The 18,299-nt window shown below is 48.0% G+C and overlaps 1 protein-coding gene and 1 pseudogene across 5 annotated transcripts in view; both read left to right on the top strand.

Annotated features, from left to right (window-relative positions):
• Positions 1-18,299, top strand: part of Hmgb1-ps18 (high-mobility group box 1, pseudogene 18) — a 600,236-nt pseudogene that overhangs the window by 161,465 nt on the left and 420,472 nt on the right.
• Positions 1-18,299, top strand: part of Kiaa1549 (KIAA1549 homolog) — a 127,669-nt gene that overhangs the window by 37,692 nt on the left and 71,678 nt on the right. Inside the window, exon 1 of one of the 5 annotated variants that reach the window (XM_063286937.1) lies at positions 13,635-15,135. The exons of the other annotated variants lie outside the window; for them this stretch is intronic. The gene's annotated coding sequence lies outside the window, so the exon portion shown is untranslated. Of the gene's footprint in view, positions 1-13,634; positions 15,136-18,299 lie in introns of those variants that run through there. 5 annotated transcript variants of the gene reach the window in all.

The raw sequence follows: 18,299 nt of genomic DNA, 5'->3' as shown, positions 1-18,299 counted from the left end.
GAAGAAGAAGAAGAAGAAGAAGAAGAAGAAGAAGAAGAAGAAGAAGAAGAAGAAGAAGAAGAAGATGAATGATGATGATTTGGATTTTTTTTTTTTTTTTGCCATGTTCTAGAAGCTCTCTGTAAGGGGCTGCAGAGGAAGAGGACATCCGCGGTGTTAGCCACGGTGCTTTGAGGTTACTTTGGTTCTTCATTAATCTGTGTCTAAAATAAGCTTACTGCTTTGAAAAATGTTCTAACGGTCTGTTTCCTCCCGTCCTTCTTCATACGTGTCATGATTCCCAAGATCTGTTTGATTCTCTATTCGCTGGCTTTCTGAACTTGGAACTAAAAAGAGAAGGAAGGCTTTATCCTAGCTTTATCATAGAGGAAGAAGAGAATCTGCACAGTTTCTAAGGAACAGCAAGACACCGGCAACTTTGTATTGAATTTCTAATCGGAAGACTTAGGGGTGTTCTAAACATAAACATGATAGTGCTTCAGACACCAAATAATTACCATTCTTTCTTTAATTATATCTCAGAGCATTGGAATATCTTTAATTAATGCAGGCTTACAAGTGCAACCTCCCAGCCTCCCTAATGAAGTAATGAGCGTCAGCAGCCGTCAGGGGCAGTGGCAACAGCGGGTGAAAAGTTGTGGAGGAGCCCCCCACTGCTAGCCGACCATCGCCACCTAAGCCCATGAGTGTTTCCAACACTCAGGGGGGCACAGCCAGAAACAGGTTCCTTCTAGAAGCCCTCAGACCACCTGGAAAGTGTCATTGGACAAAGGGTTGACCCTGAACCCCAGGAAGCTTCTTGATCCATCCAACAGTTCAGGAAACATGGGGTAGAACTTTAAATGACGCCATGAGAATACAGCGAGCCAGACAGAGTGTGGGCTGTCGGCAGGGACAGATGGCCTGCTTTCTTTAATAATGAACTAGCGAGAGCTTTAAAGGGAAAGAAGAGGAAGACTTAATAACGTGTAAGACACTTAGGAGACACGAGAACCAAAGCAGTGTGCTTGTTTGGGACGAGTGGAGAAAAGCAGCTATTTAAAAGTGTCCCGAGGCCCTCAAGGGATACTGACTAGGAAATGGGTAATTAGGAATTCTTTTTAATTTTGTCAGATGTGACGATGTCATTTGGCTAGCGTTTTAGAAACCTGAACTAGAAGTACGGGAAATATTTCTTCACGTTAATAACGGCGTTTGGAATTTCTGCGTGTTCTTGTTTCTTGTGAGTTCTTGTGCATTAGCATGTGTTCCTCTGCTTGTAGAGGTTAGAGGTCAGCCTCAAGTGTCTCATTCCTCAGGAGCTGCCTACTTGGTTTCTGTCCCAGGCCTGGGGCTCACCAAGCAGGCCAGGCTGACTGGCCAGTGAACCTCATAGATCCTTTGTCTCTGTCTCCCCAGTGTTGGGATTACAAGTGTGGGGCCACCACGGTCACCTTTTTTGGGGTCCAACTCAGGTTTTCATGTTGGCCTGGTAAGGACTTTGACTACTGAAGTGTTGCACCAGCCCTAGAATTCACTGTTTGTCCCCTTAGCAGTGGCTCTTGTGGTATTAAAACTGTGCAAGAGAGTCTAAATTTTTTTCCTTCAGCTTTTGTTTATGTTTATTTGACAATAGAAAATTTAAATGCCAACCATGAATGTATTGGCGTCATTTAAACGTTGTACTGTAAATGGCAAACACACAGACCGATCTGCTTTATCCTTCGGTGTTAGAAGATTGCTTTTTGGCTTATTTATACTTTCGATCTGACTTGTTTCTTGTCAAATTAGTATTTATATTAACTTTATGTCACTCGTCATTCTGGAGTCCCAAAGAGCCTTCCAATAAACCATATTGTTGATGCTTAGAGAGTTAATGTTATGGATAATTGCTAATCAGTAGACTCTTCATACCAATAAGCAGGCAGAAAGAGGGGGCTTGGGAAAGATTGCAGTGACTGGGAATAAATTAAGTAAGGATGGGGATAATTTGTGTGCTTGGCCGTATTGAACCCGAGAAGGATAAGCAATTAGCACTTGATTTGGTGCGGGACTTAGTCCGTTTTGTGTTGCTGTAACAAAATACTTTAGACAAAGTACTTAACTTAATAAACAATAGAGATTTACTGCTCACCATTCTGGTTGCAGGCAAGTCCGAGGTTGAGGTGCAGTAAACTGGGTGTTTGGCAAGGGCACATTTGTATGCACGGCCACACGGGGGGAAAAGGTGACCAATTCCCATCTTATAAGGACACTGATCCTTATGGTTTCCATTCTGTTGACCTAGTGGCCTTCTAAGACCTCAACTCCTTAAATTCAGTAACTTTTGGGGAAGGATTTTGTCTTAGGGTTTCCAGTGCTGTGAAGAGACACCATGACCAAGACCGACTCTTATGAAGGACAACATTTAATTGGGGCAGCTTACAGTTTCAAAGGTTCAGTCCATTATCATTAAGCCAGGAAGCACGGCGGCATCCAGGTAGACATGGTGCTGGAGAAGGAGCTGAGACTTCTGCATCTTGACCTGAAGGCCACCAGGAGACCGGCATCTTCAGGCAGCTAGGAGGAAACTCTCTCATAGTCTTCCTCCAACAAGGCCACACTTCCTAATAGTGCCACTCCCTGGACCAGGCATATTCACACCACCACAGGTTTCAACGCAGATTTGGGGGAAACACAGGTTTTCACACCACCCTAATTGACTACTGCAGAGCGCCCTCAAGTGAGCGTTGTTAACGGTTACACGTTTTACCCTCTTTAGCCTCATTGTCCTTTTGCTGATAACTGTCAATCTCTGATGCTGAATCTTGATTGTGGACTTGATGGGACCTACACTCACCATGCGTATGACTTACTTTTCTGTTGCTGTGATAAGCCAAGGCAGTTGATAAGAGAAAGGGTTTAATGGAGCTTACGGTTCCAGACGGTTAAAGTCTCTCTGACGGAGGAACAGAGGCGTGGCAGCTGGAGCAGCAGCTGGGAGGTCACCTCTCAGTCCACCAGCTGGAGCAGCAGCTGGGAGGTCACCTCTCAGTCCACCAGCTGGAGCAGCAGCTGGGAGGTCACCTCTCAGTCCACCAGCTGGAGCAGCAGCTGGGAGGTCACCTCTCAGTCCACCAGCTGGAGCAGCAGCTGGGAGGTCACCTCTCAGTCCACCAGCTGGAGCAGCAGCTGGGAGCTCACCTCTCAGTCCACCAGCTGGAGCAGCAGCTGGGAGCTCACCTCTCAGTCCACCAGCTGGAGCAGCAGCTGGGAGCTCACCTCTCAGTCCACCAGCTGGAGCAGCAGCTGGGAGCTCACCTCTCAGTCCACCAGCTGGAGCAGCAGCTGGGAGCTCACCTCTCAGTCCACCAGCTGGAGCAGCAGCTGGGAGCTCACCTCTCAGTCCACCAGCTGGAGCAGCAGCTGGGAGCTCACCTCTCAGTCCACCAACAGGAGCTGAGACCACACAGGGAATGGCACTAATCTTTTGAAGCCTCAAATCTCATGCCCAGTGACACTCTTCCTCCAACAAGGCCACACCAACTAATCCTTCCTAAACAGGTCCACCAGATGGGGCTAAGTAAGTATTCAAGCATATGGACCATTCGCCATGAAACCCACCACACCATGGAAGTAAATCTCTGGACAAGTCCGTGACTTTTTTTTTCTTTTTCTTTCTTTTTTTTTTTTTTTTTTTCTGGAGCTGGGGACCGAACCCAGGGCCTTGCACTTGCTAGGCAAGCGCTCTACCACTGAGCTAAATCCCCAACCCGACTTTTTTTTTTTAAGTGGAGTTAATTAAGGCGAGAAGACTGCCCTTAACATGAGAAGCACTCACTGTTCTGTAAAAGGGGATGAGAGAGGAGCACCCACGGTCACCTCTCTCTGCTTCCTGACTGTGAATACAGTGTGACCAGCTGCCCGAGCTTCTGTATTACCTTCCCCACGCTGTACACCGTACCCTGGAGCTGTGAGCTAAAATAAACTTGTCCTTAAGTTCTCAGCAGTGAGAAAAGTAATCGGCACGTATTTCGTTGCCCCAAGTTGCTCTCTCAAGAACGCATTTCTAGCTACCACCACGCAAGCTTTGCTGTGGCCGGCTCTCTGGTCATGTGCTCTTCCCACCAGCCATTTCCACATCTGTGGAGGGCTTTCCCACCCCATGCTCTGATTCAGTGCAGTCAAGTACCTCGATTTTTCTTATCTCTACTTAATTTGCTTCCATCCACACACATGCTATCCTGTCTTGCTGGAGCAGCCTCCCTGTTTCCGTGGCAATCTCTCCAGTCTGACCTTAGTTATTGATCTACCCTGTGCTGTAAAGTCCACAAGCAGGGGCCCTTTTATTCTTGGTTAATTCCTTACCTGCTCTTACTTTTCATGGTCAGAGGGACTTGCTAGACTTAGGGAAAGACATGGTACGCTTTGAGCTGGATATGGAGATGACCCAGGAAAGACGTAGCCTTTCCCTTCAGATTGCTTAGAGTCTTCTAAGGCAGGCAGAGGAGTAAATCAAGAGTCTGATGTACGTTTGGTTTTTGAGAAAGGATTCCATTGAGTACAGCCCCTGTTGGCCTGGAACTCATTGTGTGGACCAAGTTGGCCTTGAACTGTTCTGCTTCACCAGTGCTGGGATTAAAGGCTTGCACCACGATACCTGGCAAGGATGCAACTTAAGTTTGACGAGAAAAGCACAGACACAAGGGTCCAGGGAAAACAGAAGAGGGAGGCTGGGTGCGACACGAGTTGAGATTAGGAAGGCCTGGTGGTGAAAACAGCATCTGAGAAAGCAGTGCTCAGAGCAGCTGGAGTGGAGGCTGCCTTGGGGTGCACTCCCAACAGGAACAGGGCAGGACATGGAGCCTCTGCTCCATCATTGAGGGCTTTGGATTTTCACTTTGTTTTTGGGGGGGGGAGAAGTTGGAGAATGAAGACATATAGCCCAGGCTGGCCTTGGACTTCTGATCCTCCTGCCTCTACCATCCTCCTGATGGAAAATGTGTCCCATCACATCTGGTGCCATAGCCTTGAGCTTTTGGAAGGCTGTTCAGAACAGTGAAAGATTTTCAGAGCAGGATACCCTGAGACATTTTGTTTCTTTTAAATAAAACAGAGATACAGAAATATGTCAGATAGATCTGCAGATTGGAAAAGTCTAGCTGAATTAGAGTAGGTGGAGAGTACCGAGTTTAGCATGGGTGTGGCTTATGGGGAGAGACTAGGCCTCAGCTGATGTCCGTGTCCTGGATCTTACCCCTCTGACTGAGAGCTGGTCAGTCACAGTTCCCCAGCCTGGCGTCTTTTGCCTACACTCCCAGAGGCTGTGGAGGGTGTCTGAACAAGGGGGGGGATTCTTATGATGGGGATGCGTCTCCCTTTTTACCTGGGCTTTGTGACCCCACAGTAGAAGCCCCTGGAAGCCTGTTATGGGTGCTGAGGGGGCTTCTGGTTCTTGAGTGGCCACAGCCTTGCAGCAGGAGACACGTCCCTGAACTCCGGCATCCGGAAGAGTTGCCTTCCTCTTTCAGGTGCCTTGGCTCAGTAAAGCTGGATCCTTGGCTGTGGAGGAGAAAAGAATTTCAGGATGAGCCACCGTGAGGCAGAGCTGGAATGTACTAAAACGGTGTTTAGCATGGCTCCTAGGAACAGGGCTTAGACAGGTAGATGTGCCTGGGCACTTGGGTGTGGCTTCTCAGATGTCCCGTGGTTCACTGACCAGGCAGTCTATGTATAGGGTTTTATGCTTCCTAGCTTTAAAAAAAAATGACTCAGGGTTGGGGATTTAGCTCAGTGGTAGAGCGCTTGCCTAGCAAGTGCAAGGCCCTGGGTTCCGTCCCCAGCTCCGAAAAAAAGAAAAAAAAATGACTCATTTACTCATTTTTATTTTGTATGTATGTTTTGCCTACATGTGTGTGTCTGTACTCTGATCTGCAGTGCCTGTAGAGGTCAGAAGGGGGCATTAGATTCCCTGAGATTGGAGTTACAGCTAGTTGTGAGCCACCATGTGGGACTCAAACCTGAGTCCTCTGGAAGAGCAGCCACTGCTTAACTTCTGAACCCTCTCTCCAGCCCTGTTTTTTTTTTTTTTTTCCGGAGCTGGGGACCGAACCCAGGGCCTTGAGCTCGCTAGGCAAGCGCTCTACCGCTGAGCTAAACCCCCCCCCCCTTTTTTAAACAAAACAAAACAAAACAAAACAAAACAAAACACATGATCTCACTTTGTAGCCGTGGCTGGCCCAGAACTCACTATGTGAGAGGCCAAACCTACTCCCATTCCTGAGACCAGCCTCCATTTTAAAGGAAAAAGAGCCTAAAAATTTGACCTGCATCTGAGCCCAAGCTACACCCAAGTACCAGGAAGGACTCCATGGCTTGTCCTTGGCCCATGCCCCAGAGTTACTCCCTAGCAACGGTCAAGCAAAGGTTAGTCTGACTGTTTCCGATGTATTTTCAGAACGTTTGTGATTGTTCAGGTTTTGCTTCAGAGCACCCACCCGATGGCTTAAACCCCCTTGCTCGCTATTCCCTATAAAACCTCATCCTGATGAGGGCTCGGGGCTGTTCCTGCCCTTCCGTGTCAGGGTTGACAGAGAGCCCAAGTCCGAGCTTATTATAAAGAGATCCTAGTGTGATTCATCAAGATCAGCTCCTTGCTGGTCTTTTGGGTTCTGTGCCTCACGGATGCTCTCTGACACAGCATATGGACACAGGCTAGCCTGACTGTACACAGACCAGCCTCGCTCTGCCTCCCCAGTGCTGGGCCCAAGGCTGTGTGTCAGACCATTGAAATTTCATTGTGTCTTATTCACTGTTAAATTACCATGAAGAGACACCATGACCAAGGCAACTATTGTCAGAGAAGCATTAACTGGGGCCTTGGCCTTGCTTGCAGTTTCAGAGGCAGTAGTTTTTCATCATGGTAGCCACGTGCTTGGTGCTGGAGCAGTAGCTGAGAGTTACCTCCTGCTCCACAGGCCCAGGGAGACTCTGGGCTTGGCATACGTTTTTGAACCTCAAAGCACATCGTTCAGTGACACAGTTCCTTCAACATGTTAGGCCACACCGCTCAGTCCTTATAATCCTCTCAAATAGTGCCGTTCTCTCTCGAGACTAAACATTCGAGTGTATGAGCCAGTGGGAGCCATTCTTGTTCAAATATTGTTCACACATTGTTCACCAGGTTTCCAAGAGACACCCCTTTTTGATAATATGGATTATAGAGGGTTCTGGGGGCACCTTGCATGACATCATAATTAGATAAAACACAACCACAGATCCCAGGAGTTACAGAAGGCAGTTGAAATGTGCCTTTCATTGTAAGTAAGGTTTCTTATGAGATTCCAGAAAATTGCAGGTTTACAGCCAGAATAAGCAAAAGTCTGGGTACAGATCAGCCTAATCATGGTTCGTTCTCTCTCTCTCTCTCTCTCTCTCTCTCTCTCTCTCTCTCTCTCTCTCTTCCTCCCTCCCTCCCTCCCCCCCCCCTGTGTGTGTGTGTGTGTTTTGCTTTTTGTTTGCTCTTTGAGTCATGGTCTCTCTACACAGCCCTTCAGACACGGTCTCCTTGGTGGTCTTAGAACTCACTAGTAGACCAGACTGGCCTCTTACAGAGACCTGCTCACCTCTGCTTCTGAGGGCTGGTATTAAAGACATGCCGCCACGCCCGAGTATTTAAATATTCTTATTCAATATTATCTCTTTACAAGAAATACTGCTCAGTGTAGACAGCCTTCACAGTAGGTGCTAGCTGCGCTGGAATTCCTAATTCTGGATCAAACGGTTTCAACCAGGCCGCTCTCCCTTCTCCTGTCCCCACAGACTTCTCCCTGCTTCAGAGCCACATTCAGAACGAGGGAGGAAGCAGGCTTATGTCTGGGTCTCAGAAGACCCACCTGTTTCACTCAGTGCCCAGGATGCAGCTCCTCAGGATACAGTGGTGCATTGGTGCTAGGGAGGAAAGAGTGGTGTGTGTGTGTGTGTGTGTGTGTGTGTGTGTGTGTGTGTGTGTGTGCGCACGCTTGCTTGCCTGTGTGTGTGCATGTGTGTGTGCGTGTATGTGTGCTTGCGTGTGTGCATGTGTGTATGTGTGTGCATGTGTGTGCATGTGTGCATGTGTGTGTGTATGTGTGTGTGTGTGTGTGTGTGTTTGTGTGTGTTGAATGTGTGTTAACGTGGTAGAAATACCTAACTGTGAAGAAGAGGTGGGGTGGGGCTTTTGAGATTCTCAGAGGATTTGTTTAGTGGGCAGCTGGCAACAGTGACTTTATTTCCTTTTTCAGACGTGATCTTGCTGTGTGGCCCAAGCTGGCCTTGAACTTGTGTCTTTATGTCGTGTCCTGCTCTGCCTTAGATCACCCTCACCAATTCTCATGCCTCACAGACTCCCCCAGGCTCTAAAGCTTTATGCTGTTTAACTTTGCTTCCTCTGATTCTGAAGTTTGCCCCCATTCTCCTCTCTGCCTGCTATCCAGTGTATCTGTGTGGAGGGAGGATGGAGCCTGCTTCATTTCTCCTCCTCTGCCAGGACATTTTTATGCAGAGCACTGATGTTAAAAAGGCTGCACTGCTCAACACTGTCCAGTGGCTCCCGTTGTCTGCCGACATTCTCACACTCCTGAGCCAACTTCTCTAGCATCCTTCCCAACCAAATGGAGCCACCGCTCATTGTCACAGAAACACATCCGACATTGTGCACACTCCCTTTTGTCTCTGCTGGTGCCTCCAGCCAGACTGACCCCTCTCTTGTCTAAGCTTCTAGCTCTCTTGATATCAAAGAAAAGCTTAACTTGGACCTGAATTAGGGTATTAAGCCTGCAGCATAAGCTGTTTGCCATTTGTTGGGATTAAACCCACCCAGCAAGGGAGGGCTGACTCTCCCTTGCTCTGCCCTGGGCCCCTTCCCATTAGTGTGGACTTGAATGCGCTGCCCCTGGTCTGGGAGGGAAAGCGCCTCTTCATGCTTAGTCATGGGACGTCGTGTGCCATCCAGCTCCTAGTGTAATTGGAGATGAGATTATCTTGAAGCGGGCGGGCGGGCGGGGTCCTTTTCCCTGTTGTTGTAGGACTGTTTTGAATTAAATTGTTTCAGGGACAGATGGCTGGCAGAAGGATGTCTTTCCCCTTTGTTCTCGGGGAACTGAGTATTTAGCTTGTTCTGGTTGCTCCAAGTGCTGATGGCTCTGCTCTCCAGGTTGGGAAGGGAGGATCACATCTTCTTTAGGAAAAGAGTAAACTCTAAAGCCGTCCGTGCCACCTTGAATTAAGCCAGCATTTTAACATCCTTATCTCATGAATAGGATCTTGGAAAGAAAGAGTCCTCAAATCCACCCACAAGTCCCGTGCTGATGCTTTGGCCGTAATAATATGAATCGCTAGGAAGCTTGACCATGCTATTTATTGTATTGTCGTCGGCCTGTGGTTAGAGTTTTCCAGAATTTTCTCAAGTTCCCCTGACGCTCCAGGGATGTCACTGGTTGTTTATCTGGGCCCTCATCGCCAGAGGAGGAGGTGGGAAGTACGAGTAACCACAAGGAGAACCAGAGAACCAGAGAGCTGGAGAGGACTGCGCTTTGTTCTCTAGGGTGTGCTGAAGACTTTGACTCTTCGACTCCCTGCCTGCTTATGTTGTATGCCTCCGAGCTAAAGGGCTCTGCTTTTGCAAGGAACACTCCTTTTTAAATCTGGAGAGTGCTTATTATATGACAATCCAGAGGGCCAGGGGACTGATAGGTAACATGGCATGTGACCTAGGCTTGGCCAGTTGGACCATCTCTCATCAGGGGATGCTGGGCTTAAGGGAGGAGTGGAGCAGTGGAGCTGAGCTTGCAGAGAGGGCTGAGGCAGCCCTGCAGACAGATCTAGCTAAGGCCTTACCAAGGACACTCCCTGCTCAAGACCGCAGCTACCCAGCCTCTACAGACTTGGGCTTCCCTTCTGAACTTGAGTCTTCTAGTGAATACTGTCTGAAGTCTTTTTGTGGAGTCACTCCCTGCTTATGTAGACAGTCTTCCTTTGCAAACACTCACAGCTCTTGGCTGAGATAACCTTGTGTATATAGGAAGGGCCACGTTTTAGTCCTATGGGCAGAGCAAAGCTTCAACACTCACCTTTCGGGTGGTGATTTCCAGGAACCCTGCATCGTATAGGTAGACAAGTGAACTGGGACCCAGGAAAGGACATTGGACTTGTTATGGGGTGGGGCTTGAAAAGCTGGAGGTGGACCCAGATGAGCCTCTAGGCAGAAGGCCGGGGTGTCCAGCAGTTTCTTTTCAGTGTAGTGCTTTCTGTTTGAGTCAGGGCTCAGAGGTGAGCCAGGGTGGTCCGGGCGTTTTAATGAAGAATATGACTTAGTCAAAGATGACAGGTGGGTTTCAAAAAGGAGTGCTAAGTAGTTGTGAACTTAAAGTCCTGAGGATGCACAGTATGTTACAGAGGCAGAGTCTCTTCTGTGGAACACACATCATAGAGTTCCCACACCCAGTCGTGGCCAGGAACATGGGTTTAGGAGCAGGAGTGCCAAATGCACGAGGAAGACAATGCAGAGGGGGACCTCTGCCAGAGTTCCTTCAGAGTTTCACTAGTCAGCCACTGTGTATTTCTGGGCTCTGTCGCTATCTCAGTCCCCTCTGGTTTCCATTTGTGTTCCCAGCTCACCTGGGTCCATTCCTCATTCTCTCCATTTTCTTTCTTTTTCTTTTTAGATTTATTTACTTATCATATATAAGTACACAAGAAGAGGACATCAGATCCCATTACAGATGGTTGTGAGCCACCATGTGGTTGCTGGGAATTGAACTCAGGACCTCTGGAAGAGCAGTCAGTGCTCTTAACCACTGAGCCATCTCTCCAGCCCCCTTCCTTGTCTTGATAAAGAAAAGAAGAGAAAAGTAGGCCCAGGGCAGCTGGAAGAAAGACACCCAGGCACCTGCCACAGAGGGTGCCACTAGGACGAGTGAACATGATGGGAAGATGGGAAAGATGCAGTACCTGGTGGAGGAATGGGAGAGAAAACAAAGAACTAGAGACACAGGCAGCGAGGACCTTGCAGACATAAGGAGCTGTGCAACCACCTGAAGCCATGGTGATGTCTGGGGGCCCAAGCTGCCGCTAGGGCCAGGTCGGAGTCTGTGGTCCTGCAGCAGCCAGAGTCTGTGTTTGTGATATCCCAGGCCCGTGTTACCACCAAAGACCATGTGTAAGTCCCTGGTCCGGGCTGTCACCTAAGGTCATGCTGAAGTCTGAGCACTGTGCTGAGCTGGTCCTGCCCCTCTCTGGATACCAAACTGGGGAGAGCTGGCTCCTCCCCTTGCCTGGGTAGCATAGGAGAGTTGGCCTTGCCCTAACTTCACCACCTAAGGGTGAGAGGGGGAGAGCTAGCCCTGCTCCTTGTCAGCTGCAGCACTTGTGGGGTGAGGCAGGGGTGGGGATGACACACATCTTTCCTGGGCAGCACAGAGCTGGCCTTGGTGATGGGGTTCCTGCAATGCGTTGGCGTGGGCGAGGGACCCTTGTACCAGGCAGGTGAGCTGGCCCCATCCTTTAATGGCTAAAGCACTCTGGAGACTGGTGTTTTACTTGGGCAGCATAATAGGGTCCTGGTGGTGGTGGTGGTGGTGGTGGTGGTGGGCACAGGAGGGCTGGTGGGCTGACTAACAGCTTCCATCCAGACCCAGATTTAGGGCTCTGAGTGGGTCCACCCGAACATCTACTTCATCTGTGAGCTGCTGGAGCACACGGAGGGGCTGGTCCTGCAGATCCAAAGCTGCAGGATCTCCATAACACAGGGCAACAACAGGATATCTGCGAGGAGTCCCTTGAGAATCCAGTATTGATGGTGTCGCAGAAGCCAGAGGCTTTGTACCAGACCAGTGACTCTTTGTAGTGAACATTTGCAAGTAAAGCTGTTTGGGAGAAAGGGCGTACTGTGGGACACACTGCAGCTTCCTTGGCCAGATGGTTTTGTTTTTGTTTTCTTTTAGGGGAAGGTTGCAAGGGTGGAGGGCAGATAGGAGGGGACAGGGTAGATGAGTGGGATTGGGGTACATGATGTGAAATTCACAAAGAATCAATAAAAATGTTAATGAGTTTTGCGTATAGTGTGGGCATGTGCACACCGTGGCATCCGTGTGGAGGTCAGAGGACAGTGTTTGGGAGCCAGTTCTCTCCTCCCACCCTGTTGACTCTGGGTGCTCTTGTTTCTGCCGTGTTGCACACTTCAGGGTGGTTGTCCTGTGTGTGCGCTTCTGGCTGCTGCTGCTCTCTCTTCCTCCCATCCCTCTTGGACCGTTGGGATCACGACACCATATACAGCTCCTACTGGGGGTTCTAGGGCTCAACCTACCTCGCCATCTCCCTGGACTTGTTCTTTGCCTTTTATGGCCTTGACATTTTTGAGGAGTTGGTCTTTTATGGAACATCTCTGATTTTGGCTGATGCTTTCTTATGATTAGCTTTTATGGCTCTAAGAACCAAACGACCTCTTGGGGCCCCTCCAGATGTATCTTGTCTCTCTCTGTTCCAACATGGCTAAACTCTCAGAAAAGCTGTCTACCTGAAAATCCTTCCCTTCTTTAATTCTTGGAAGCCAGCGTTGGCATCTTGAGGTGTCCAGCCTTTCTGTCTTCACCCCTGGGGTCCTTTACATAGGCGACCCCTCTCTGTTGATTCTGCTTGGTCACCTCACTTTTTGGTATCCCTCCCTCTCTGGCCTTTCTTCACTTTGGCAGATTTATCCCAGGGCCCCTGTGTCCATTTGCACAGTAGATGTCACTACAGGGGGTTCCTTAGAATAAGCTCTGGCTCCTCAGACTTTATCCGGCATTCTAATCCCCTGGGATCCTTGTGAATAGCAATGCCTGATCGAATGGGCTTTCCCGGGGTCTGAGTAGTTGTGGTTCTCATGGCTAGTCATAGCTGTTGGCCACCAGACCACCTTGGTAATCTTGGTAAGTTTTACATGCATCTAAGTCAGCTCAGGCTCAACCACTGTGACTGCCTAAGGGAATCTCTGTCCTCCTGGGCTCTGGGCTCTTCATCCAGCAGCAAGGGAAGTATACTTCAGCATCCGTGATTCCCATAGTGCTCTTCAGGGGCTTCCCGTTGCTTTCTGATCTTACTTGGCACTCTCACCCTTGTGCCTCAGGTGTGTCGGTGTCTCAGGCACTGTTTGCTTTTTTGGTTGTTTTGTTTTGTTGTTTTTTTGAGACAAGGTTTCTATTGGCTTGAGGCTCTCCAAGTAGTCTCTTCTGGCTGGCCAGTGAGCCCAGGGGTCAACCTGCATCTTTCTACTTCCCTGGCCATGGGGTTATAAATGTGCAGAGTGTACCTGGCTTTTTACGTGGGTTCTAGTGGTTCAGTTCCCTCCAGTTCTCACACTTACTGAGCTACCACCTGACCTTGAGGTGGGGTTTTGTTTTGAAGTTTGCTTTCTCCTCTTTAGACACTGGCCTCCTCTGTGGCTCCGCCCCTCAGTGGACTGTTTTTTAAAGTCCTGTCCCTCTTCCACTCCAGGGGCCTCCTACACACCCCACCCCCTCTGCGTCTGCAAACTTTTAAGAAAGGAGAGCATGAGTTTATGCCAGATCCCATTCTAGGGCTTGCCATGTCTTTGCAACACTGTAACTCAGAAGGCTACACTGAAAGTGCCCGCAAGGTTCGGGCACTTTCTTACACTGTAAGCCAGTAGAAGAAAGCCTGTGGACTCTTCTTACAGAACATTGGCCTGGGGCGGTCTTACCCATGTTCGTACCTCATTTGCACATACGTGTGTGTGCACAGACACATTGGTACACTCTGAGGCTCATTTAGTACTAAATGTGAAAGGCAAACACTTTAAAAACTTAGGAAGGTTGCCTAGAAGCATCATTACACCTTCCGGTAGAGGTGACAACTTCTGAAACCTTTCTATCTTTTAAAGTTTATTTTTTAAATTTATTTGTTTATAGGCCTGTGCATGCCACAGTGTGCATGCTGTGGTGTGCATGCAGAGGAGAGAGGACACACAGCATGTGTGCAGAGGGACAGGGGACAGACAGTGTGTGTGCAGGGACAGAGGACAGTTTTCAAGTCAGTTCTTTGATCATGGGGGTCTAAGGCTAAGCAGCAGCTCCCTGTGGAGCCATCTCAGTGGTTCAGATGGGGATATTTAAAGACAGACAGACAGACAGACACACATACACACACACACGCACATGCACACACACATATACAATTTGGATCAAACTGAGACCAAAAGATACTACTAGATTGTATTAAAACTGAGATCCAAAGACATCCTAAAGAGAGGCAATAATCACGACTCAAGACATATATCTGACTTAGGATGTTAGACTCTGAAATGTAGTAAGAACCTCTTTACATCAGGAAGACACTGATGGACAGTTGTATAGAATGACAGGTAGTGGAGGTCACATGACACAGGAAGGGGCGACACGACCTGCTGGTGGATGGGAAGGGGAGTCTGCCTGAGTTAGTGGGCAGGAAGCCATGCATATTAAAATTAAGATTTCACAGAGTCAGGTTGGTACAAATGTGTATACCAAGGGATGTCCAGTATCAGTGAGGTTTATCGACAGCCAGGTTTTCATCTAATGCTAGTGGGAGTGTAAATTGGCTCATCAACTTTGAGATAATGTTGTTTGCTTTGCAAATTTCCAGATGGACATGTCTCCAGACTCAGTATTCTATTTTTACATATGTGCGCGCATGCGCGCGCGCACACACACACACACACACACACACACACACACACACACACACACACAATGGGTAGAAAAAGTCACACCAGAAATGTTTATAATATTAATTGCCAGTGGTCTGACGCTTCATCCACAGTAGAACGATCAAATACTTTGTGTGTATGTATGTGTGTGTGTGTTTGTGCATGTGTATGTATGTGTGTGTTTGTGTGAGTGTTTGTGTGTGTATGTATGTGTATGTGTGTTTGCATGTGTGTCTGTACGTGTGTGTGTGTGTGTGTGTGTGTGTGAGAATTCACACTTAATGATAATCATTAAGAATTGTAACTACTATCTCTTCTTGCTGTATTGGCTAAGATCAACTGAAGAGCCATTGCTGTGTGCAAGGAAAGAAATCCTGAAAAAGCAACATGGAATTATAAAGTGAGCCGTGAGGAAATATGTGCCATGTAATTCCAACTTGACAAGGTTTGAGAACGTGAGTTCTGGGGTAGACTACTGTTTTCAAGGACATGAGAAATACAGGACTCCAAATAATTTCCCCCATGGCTAATGGGTGAGGGGTTGGGGAGTGGGATGTCAAAGGTTAAGATCAAACTGGATCATGGATAGCCAGGTGTTCTTTGTATGATTCTTGCAACTGACATACGCATACACGCATGCACACACTTGTATAAAATAGTACTTCTTAATCTACTGCTGTCCGGAGGGTGTGGAGGACCGAGTATCCTGGCTGGGGATATTGGTCTCTTTTGGGCTGTGCAAAGAAGGAAGGCACTGCTTTCTAAGTTGGGAAAAGGGTGCAGGTGTGAGAAGGCACCGAAAATCCCCCGCAGGACTTTCTGAGAACTAGAAGGGGAAAAGTTGGTGATGATTTGCCAAATTGGTCATCTGTTTCACCTGCCTGCCTTGGTTTCCTGGGGCTCGTTTTCGTTTTGTAGGTTGAATGTCCACAGTGAGTTGAGATGGGTCATCATGTTTCGAGAACTATACAATTTAGCAAAAACAAACAAACAAACAAACAAAAACATAGAAGTTCCATTTGGATTAAAGCTTTTAGAGATGGGTGACACTGTTGTCCTCCAGGCCAACTCAGAGAGGATGACCTTTCTTGCCAGCACTCAGGCCTGTGGCCTGAAGGTTGGCAGTGGGACTTAGTCTAAAGCAGGCAAGTGCCTTTGGTAGATTCCGGTAGCCAAACATATCATGTACTTTCAGTTCAATTACAACATAGCAACACAATTTGACATGCTTATTTGACATGGCCGCATTTTGGTTAAAATGGACTGGTTTGGAAAAACGTTTTGTAGAAAAAACATTTTTTGTGAAGAGCCTTTTATCTTGGGTGATCTAAAGAGCTGCTTTTCTAGCCTAGACTCTGGCCAGTCCCACGACACCCCCACCCTCATCCCCACCCTCAGGAGGTGGGGGTATTTTCAGCAAGCCAATTTAAACCCTGTAAGCCTCATTGTGACAGGAGGGGATTGACTTGGGTCTTATCCGGTTGGCTGGAAGAGTTCGTGATTCAACAGTGTTCTGCTGTAGTTAGGAAAGGGCTTAAGATAGAATAGAATGACTTAAAAACATATCCAGGAGGCCACATTTGTTTTGCCTGCGTGAGTCCCAGACAGACAGTTGGGTGACTCTGCAGCTGAATTTTAATCACTGGTGCGGACGGCATGTGGGCGGTAGGTAGTATCTGGTCTGGAATATGTAGCACGGCCGAGTCCAGGTGAGCGCCCAGTGAAGGTGATGTGGGGACACAGTGCCTCCATACTGGCCCAGGGGGACAGACGATCAGACAGAGAGTTGGGACAGAAGCGGACACTGCAGCATTTGCTTTGTCCTCAAGGCCCCTGCGTCATTTGCACGCCCACGTCACTGCCCGAGAAGCAGAAACTCCCCAGCCCCTTCCCTTCTCTGTCCTCAAAGAGAAAAAAACCCTTTTACTCTTGGGTGATCTAAAGCTTTGTAGCAGGAAACTGATCTCCAGGGCTTGAAATGAGAGTCCCTGGTGCCTTTTATGTGGAGAGAGCCTCACCTGGGCTTTCTAAGCTCTTCCTGAATTAACTGCACAGGCAATTCCCTCTGGCCCTGCGGCTGTGCCTCTGAGGAGCTGGTGACTCTCCCGGGCCTTGGCAGAGAGAACAAAACCGCCCAGGTTGGTACCTTTCAGGCCTCAGTGTGAAGGTTTTTTTGTGCCTGTGCCTTTTCAGTTGGGGACTTTTAGGGTTTATTTTTAGTCTTTTTGGTCACTTTGCCTTTCCTCGCCCCTGCCCTTTTATTTAATTGTAATTTGCGTCATATCTTTGGGGTCCTCAACCAGCCACTGAACAAATGTTCATTGTGTTTTATCTCTTGCATCCTCTGGTCCACACAAAGACGTGCTTCTGACTCATTTTAGAAGGGCTCTTGTCTTTTGTTTGGCTCTCTTAGCAGAGTGTTTTTATTGTTTAAAAAATTATTATGTGGGTGTGCTTGAGTGTATGGTTTTGTGCCACATGTGTGCAGGAACCTTTGGAGGTCCGAAGAGGAGTCGGATCCCCTGGAACTGGAGTTACAGATGGTTGTGGGCCACCATGTGGGTGCTGAGATCCAATCCCAGGGCCTCTGGAAGAGCAGCCAGTGCTCCCAGCCTCTAAACCAGGTCTCCAGCCCTACAGCAGAGTTTTAAGGCAGATAAAGTTATTTATCCTTAGGCAGACTTTGAAATGTGTATCAGCACAGTTGGGCAATATTATGAGTCCATAACCTTTTAAATGTGTGCTGTGTTTTCCTCTCATTGTCCTCCTTACTTGTTCATTATTTATTTTACCACAGAGAAGAATAGCCACTCTTTGTCCTGCGCTCGGCATGTGACAAGATAAAAAGCATTTGCACAGGGAACTCCACCGCTAGGCTGTACAGAAGATAGCAAATGCTCGGTGGTGCCACCATGAAACAGTTTTGTCACGTTTCTTTGTTTGTTTGTTTGTTTGTTTTTTAATTAGGGGATGGAGAGATCGATAAGCAGTTAGGAGCACTTGCTGCTCTTGCAGAGGACCTGGGTTCAGTTCCCAGGTCTCACATCTGGCAGTCTGTAGCTACCTGTGACTCCAGTTCCAGGGGATCCAAATCCTCTTCAGTGTTGGAGATCAAACTAACGCCTCCTGCCTTTATCCGTGTTCTGCTACTGAACCACAGTCCTGCGTATTTATTTATTTATTTATTTATTTATTTATTTATTTATTTATTTATTTTTGGTTCTTTTTTTCGGAGCTGGGGACCGAACCCAGGGCCTTGCGCTTCCTAGGTAAGCGCTCTACCACTGAGCTAAATCCCCAGCCCCTATTTTTTTGTTTTTTTAAAGTCATGCCACGGGGAAGGGAGTGGCAATTTACACAGTTTATAACTGGTGTGAGTTCGTGACTTTCAGAAGCTAGAAGTACGCCACCCACGAGCCTAAGTATTATTTACAAGTTATTGTGTGTTCTCAAAATAGATTCACAGAATATCGCTTGGACTCCAAACTGCCCTTTCCACTACGGCGGTCAGGCACAGACCCTGGGCCGTTCTTCCTTCAGCTCACCTTCAGTTGTAGCTTCTCTGTACGGTTGTAGCTGGATAAGAAGTGTGCTTTGTAAGAACGCACAGATGACGCAA

The sequence above is a fragment of the Rattus norvegicus genome, chromosome 4 (genome assembly GCF_036323735.1).
Source record: "Rattus norvegicus strain BN/NHsdMcwi chromosome 4, GRCr8, whole genome shotgun sequence".
NCBI classification, from domain to species: domain Eukaryota; kingdom Metazoa; phylum Chordata; class Mammalia; order Rodentia; family Muridae; genus Rattus; species Rattus norvegicus.
The sequence above is the reverse complement of the archived record's forward strand: the minus strand, read 5'-3'. Positions and strand labels throughout refer to the sequence as shown.